The sequence below is a fragment of the Rhododendron vialii genome, chromosome 13a (assembly GCF_030253575.1).
Source record: "Rhododendron vialii isolate Sample 1 chromosome 13a, ASM3025357v1".
Classification (NCBI taxonomy): domain Eukaryota; kingdom Viridiplantae; phylum Streptophyta; class Magnoliopsida; order Ericales; family Ericaceae; genus Rhododendron; species Rhododendron vialii.
This window is the reverse complement of record NC_080569.1, coordinates 16,731,269-16,737,442: the sequence shown is the minus strand read 5'-3', so window position 1 is coordinate 16,737,442 and position 6,174 is coordinate 16,731,269. Positions and strand designations below refer to the sequence as shown.

Genomic DNA, 6,174 nt, shown 5'->3' with positions numbered 1-6,174 from the left:
GAAAAATAACTTACGAAAGATTAAGAATAAGCCATTCTTATCCAATTAATATAAAATATTTTACATGTACAATATTTTTCTCATTTTTTGTACTATCGAACACCGAAAAATAGATAAAACATTTTACGCCCAAATAAACAGAGCCTATATGATGCTTGAATTGCAGAAATTGATATCATAGTATCAATCTTGAATTCTCAAACTTTTGTGAGAAAATTCATAATTTTAATTTGCACATTAATTCATAACTTTAAGACGAAAGCTGATAATTAACATACACGTGTAATGATTTTTTATATTTTTTATAGCACTTTTCCAGTGCCACATATAAAAGCAAGAGAATATGTTTTTTGCATCACCCTATTTGTGTCGACGTGGAATGCCGTCGCAAAAAGCTAGTTTATTGCGTCGGCAACCAATCCCATCTTTAAAAATATCAATTTTCGTCCTTGATCACTCGACGCAAAAAGTGGTGGCAAATATACTATATTTGCGACGTCAAAATAATTCCCGATGTAAATAAATTCATTTTACCGCTAAAAACATTGGGCGGGGAACGAAATGATCTCAAATCATCATCATTATGAGTACTTTCTCTTTTTTTTTTGATCAGCATCATCATGAGTACTTCATCAGACACTGTGACACGCCTTTCCCAAAATCCCAAATCATCAACTACGCCCAAATCTTGTTCCAAAATCAAACACGGATTAGTTCCTTTGGCGACAATGATCCTCCAGTTTGGCAACAATGATAACATGCAAGTACCTCTCTCTCTCTCTCTCTCTCTCTCTCTCTCTCTCTCTCTCTCTCTCCTATTTCTATCCATCGTCGTCTATTTCTCTCTCTTACATTTGGGTCTCGTGAGTTGATCCTCAAGGGGCGCTTGATCAAAGCGGTGGGTAACCCAAATCATGATTTGTCTCTCCGTTATAACTGCCCCAGATCGTGGACCTCCATCACCGTCGATCAGTTGCTTGGCCTCTCGTCAGACTCTATTTATTGCCGGTAGTCTGTTGCCTCGACTTTGCGATTTGCTCTTCAGATCCGCTTCCCATTCAAGTATCTGCCCGAATCTTTGTTTGGCACTTTTTTGCAGCTCCGTATTTGCTTAGGCGACTGGGACCGTTTTTATCTGTTGTTTCTACCTGTGGGTTGTGAAGGTTTATCTGTTCTGTTAGGGTTGAAATTGGTAAAGGAGGTTGGAACTCTACTTGGTTTGGTAGAGTTGTTTTCAATTTTTATCAAAAGAAGAAAAACATTACTTGATCAAAAGAAACATAACTTAGATCTAGGTTTAAAGTTTCTGCTACAAGGAGATAAAACCTTAGGTGAAGCCTTTAGTCTCAACTCTCAAACAAGAGGGGAACAGAGTCGATTGACTTTGATTCAGATATAGACAATGCTTTGGTGTTTATACTAGTGTTGTATACTAGGAATATGTAGGCATTTCTTCTTACTTGGGAGAATCAAAAGTTTCTAATGTTTTCTTTGTGTTTTTTTTTTTTTGGTTTTCTTGTATTTTGTTTTTTGACCATCCAATGTTTGACAATCCATGTGTGTGAGAAGAGTACTCACATCTCATCCACACTCCCCGACTTCAAACCATCATTTCTACTGCTCACACCCTTTACTTGCCAGAAGTTCATATAATATGCTTGTATGAACTCTTCAGGTTCCTCCCTCTCTTTCTGAAACAAGTACATAGTTTGTTTGTTTGTTAGCATGTGTATTGATTGTTTCTTTTGGCATTGAAGGTTTGTCATGGTCGATGGACAAGAAGAGATTGAAGGATTGCTTTTGATTCTTGTGCAGATGTCACTAAAGGTTAATGACTCCATTTATTACTCGTAATTTGGTTTCCTCTATTTGAGTTGGTTTGGAGGCCATTCAATAATTATTCACCACTTTAAGTAAATGGCCACTCCGTTGAGAGACCAAACTAAGAATGACCATTACAGCAACTAGGTTGACAATATGCATGTATGCAAGTTTGTTTCCTAAACACCAGAACACCCAAATTAGAAGGGGTCAAGTTATTTACTCTTGAAAATTATTGCACAACATTGTTTTAGAGAGGGATTAAAGTCTGTTAACTGATCAAGACATGCACAGATGACCACCAATACTTGGAAGAGTGTTTGGTTCGATTAAATAATTTAGAAAAAGAATGGAATGGTCATCGATCTATTGGCCACATTAGAAAGCATGTGGTTATGATGCCCTATAAATAGCTGAACTTTTTATTCCTATTTAGTTCATAGAATTAAATGATTGCTGTGGCCAAATATGTCTGCTTTGGATGATCTATTGATCTTGAACCCTGGTTGGGACTTACTGAGATTACATGTTTTGCATTTATCAGCTGCATATGGCTTAATTATTTGCCAAATCTTATGTATATGGATAGGGAGAATTCTTTATATGAATATATAGGGGGATGAAGCTAAATAACTTTGACAGCACACAACCAGATTACCACAAACTCATTACGACTGTCTGACCCTATGACCACAAACTCTTTTAGACATGACACCTTAAGGCTTAAAGCACTGGTACATCATGGCTTTTCTGATGCCCCGGACAACAGTTCTGATGCAGCCACACATCTTCCTTTAGCCATGTATAGACCTACAAGAAGCATCAACTCCTGATGCAGCCAGCCAGCCACAGGCCGATTATCCATGAATACAGTGAACATCAATTCAAGGAATAAAGTTAAAGAACTTGAGGTGTTTTTAAAATCTACGACACAAAGATGGAAGAAAGAAAGAAATCAGCTACAATAACTTTTTAGATTCTTAGTTTGGAGTTCTTCAGGTTTGCATCGGTTGTCACTTTTGTTATTTAGTACTGCCTTTTTGCTTAGTTTTTGACTAGAAGTCATTCCATTGAACTGCTTAGGATCTAAGGGTGGCCTCTTGAATCATAAAGCGAAAAGTTTTGAAGACACAAAAGGTCTAATCAAAAGAATTTAATCACTTTTAGGTAGGAGTGCTTAACTGAGTTTAAAATTGGATTTCACTACAACTTAAGCTTGTGCATATGTTATGGGCATGACATTCCTCATGTTTTAAGCCTCTAACATGGATAGGAGTGAAGGTTAATGGACTAATTGATGCTGCTAAGAATTACCATAATGTCCTGGCTGAAAATAAGAAATTGTACAATGAGGTGAAAGATTCGAAAGGTACATTGTATAGCTGTACAATGAAGTTAAAGGACTTGTCTTGGTATTGGCATACCTTGTTCTAATTAGAGTAGTCCATGTTAGTGTTTCACATTGCTAACTCATGTTTTGATCTATTGTATCTGATCTTATGCACTTTGTAATTACTGATAAGCCATGCAATGACTTTCAATTTAAGGTTCTTGTTTTCAATCTATTTGTTTCTGTTACAGATATTAGAGCATGAGCTATATATGGACCAAATACCTATATGAAAAGGCACTGAAAATTGTTCCTTTTTTCTTCGCTCTTCATTTATTGTCTTAAATGCGTCTTGTATGTTATATTGGCTATAGAGATTATTAAAATCTTGTACTTGTGAAAAGTGTTTCTGTGGTGGTTCTTATCTGGCGGAATTTGTTATGTGTGGATGTTTAACTAAGGAAACTTTGGGTTGTAATTTTAGTACGAGACATTTTTTTCCTAATATATATATGTGTGTGTGTGTGTGTGTGTGTGTGTGTGTGTGTGAATTTTTGGGGGTTTGAATGAATGAGAATGGTTGGCTGTATTATACTTTGGATTTGTTAGTTAAATATGTTCTAAGGAGATTATAAGAGGTTGAATGAAAATTGATTTTCATAGTATTGAAGGTAAATAGCATTAGATTTTACAAGGCAAAGAGGGGAATTTTTTTTTTTTTTCAGCTTTTGTTTTTTGCAACGGTATGTTCCCCAGCTCAAAAAGATAGTATTTGTGACGGCTATTCCCCGACGCAAAAGTAATATTTGCGACGGCAATTGTGTCGGACACTTATGTTTTCATGTTTTTTTTTTTTACTTTTGAGTTGGGAAAAGGCCGACGCAGAAAGGGATTTTTGCCGTTACAAATAGTTAGCGACTGGTGCTTGCCGATGCAAAAAAATCTTTTTGAGAACCCACCAAAAGTGACCCCCCATTTGTCGTTGCATTGCCGATGCAAAAGCTATTCCCGTCGCAAATGGTGCCCCTATCGACGCAAATAGGGCGATGCAAAAAGCATATTCTCTTGTATACCACCATAAGTCTCTTTAGCATTTTTCATCAAGTGGGTTCGTCTTCCATCTCTAGTTCATCAAAAGGGCCAGGTGGCATGAGGTGAGTGGTTTCTTTGGAGAGTGAACTCTCTCACACACACATTCAAAGTACTCCAAACGAGAACTCACTATAAGGGGTTGTTTGATATCCCATATTCAGCACTTAAAACTGAAATAATTAAGTAATAAGTGATTAAGTAAATTTGATAACCACATTTTACATTTCTTAACAGATTAAATGCCACTTAAAATATAGTGTAAAAAGTTGATAAAAATTAAGTAGCTTTAAGCTACTTAATTCTGGCTGAATTCTTATATGTTTGCATTTAACCACCATCGCCACCACCGTACTCAACCACCACTACACCACCGCCGCCGCCGCCACTCCCACCACCACCACCATCATTACTCCACTACCACACTACCACCACCACAACTATCACTATTTCACTACCACACTACGGCCGCCGCCGCCGCCGCCAACACTCCACCACCGCTACTCCACTACCACCACCACGACGCTACCACTACCATTACCACAACCATTACCACCACCACTAGTCCATTCCATTCCACTTCCACCTCCATCACTTCACCACCACCACCACAACCATTACCACCCACCACTAGTCCACTCCATCACCACCACCACTACCACACCACCCCTACCACTACTACCACATTGCCATCACCACCATTGCACCACCACGACCACCACAACCGCCACCACTCCCACCACCACCACCATCACTACACTACCATGCTACCACCACCACAACCATCACTATTCTACTACCACCACTACCACGCAACCACCACCACAACCATAACCACCATCACTCCACCAACACCACCGTTCCACCACCATCACTCAACCACCACCACCACCACTACTCCACCACCACCACCACCACAACGCTAACAATACCACAACCATTACCACCACCACTACTCCACTCCACTCCACCCCCACCACCGTCACCACCACGCTACCACCACCACAACCATTACCACCCACCACTAGTCCACACCACCACCGCCACCACCATCATTCCGCCGCCACCACTACTACAACACCAACCCTACCACGCCATCGCCACCACTGCACCACCATCATTCCACCGTCACTATCACACCACCATCTCTCCACCGCCACCATCCCACCACTACCATTCCATCACCACCACCACCACAATCACCAAAATTAAAGAGAATTAGAATTAATTCATTAATTTTAATTTAGTGCTTAATATGTTTATCAAACAACTCTTCAGCTTAAAAAATTGAGCATTTAGCTTTCAGTATTTAACTTTTCAGCTTTCAGTTTCAGTTTTCAATTTTATCAAACAGCCCCTAAGTCTACAACCAAACAAAGGGTTAAACCTATAAAACTTTCTTCTTCTTTTTTGGTCAGTAATCATTCATTCAACACCTGACATGGTTTCTACTTAGCCCTCACAAACCCTAATTCTCCACTTGCAAGCCCTTGTCAAGAATCAATCATTGAAATACTCAAACCAACTCTTATAAATACTGGCCTTAAGTTGGAGTTCCTCATCTCATTACATAAACAAACGGGAAAAAAGACATCAAAGCATCAATAAAAAAAAACCACAATGCAATCACTCTTCATTCCCCACTCTTTTCTTCTTCCCCCTCCTTTTCCATTCCCTCTTCAGTTTCTATCAATCCAATGCAAACCAAAGCCAATCTCACTCACTAATACTTGGTTTAACACATTCCAGATCCATCCTTCCAACTCCAAAACCTGCTTTCAATTCGAAAAATATAAAACCAACAGAATTACTAGACATGGTGGAGCCACTAAAAGAAGTGAGAGATGGGTATCTAATCTCTCTCACCTTAGGCACACCCCCAAAACTCATCCCAGTTTTTATGGACACTGGGAGTGACCTCACTTGGGTTCCTT

At 39.1% G+C, this 6,174-nt stretch overlaps 1 long non-coding RNA gene across 1 annotated transcript; it reads left to right on the top strand.

Moving 5' to 3' along the window:
- Positions 1-648: 648 nt before the first annotated feature.
- LOC131313029 (uncharacterized) lies at positions 649-2,650 on the top strand. Its single transcript, XR_009196055.1, has 3 exons — positions 649-764; positions 881-1,062; positions 2,528-2,650. It is a non-coding gene; the product is annotated as an uncharacterized LOC131313029 (long non-coding RNA).
- The last annotated feature ends 3,524 nt before the right edge of the window (positions 2,651-6,174 follow it).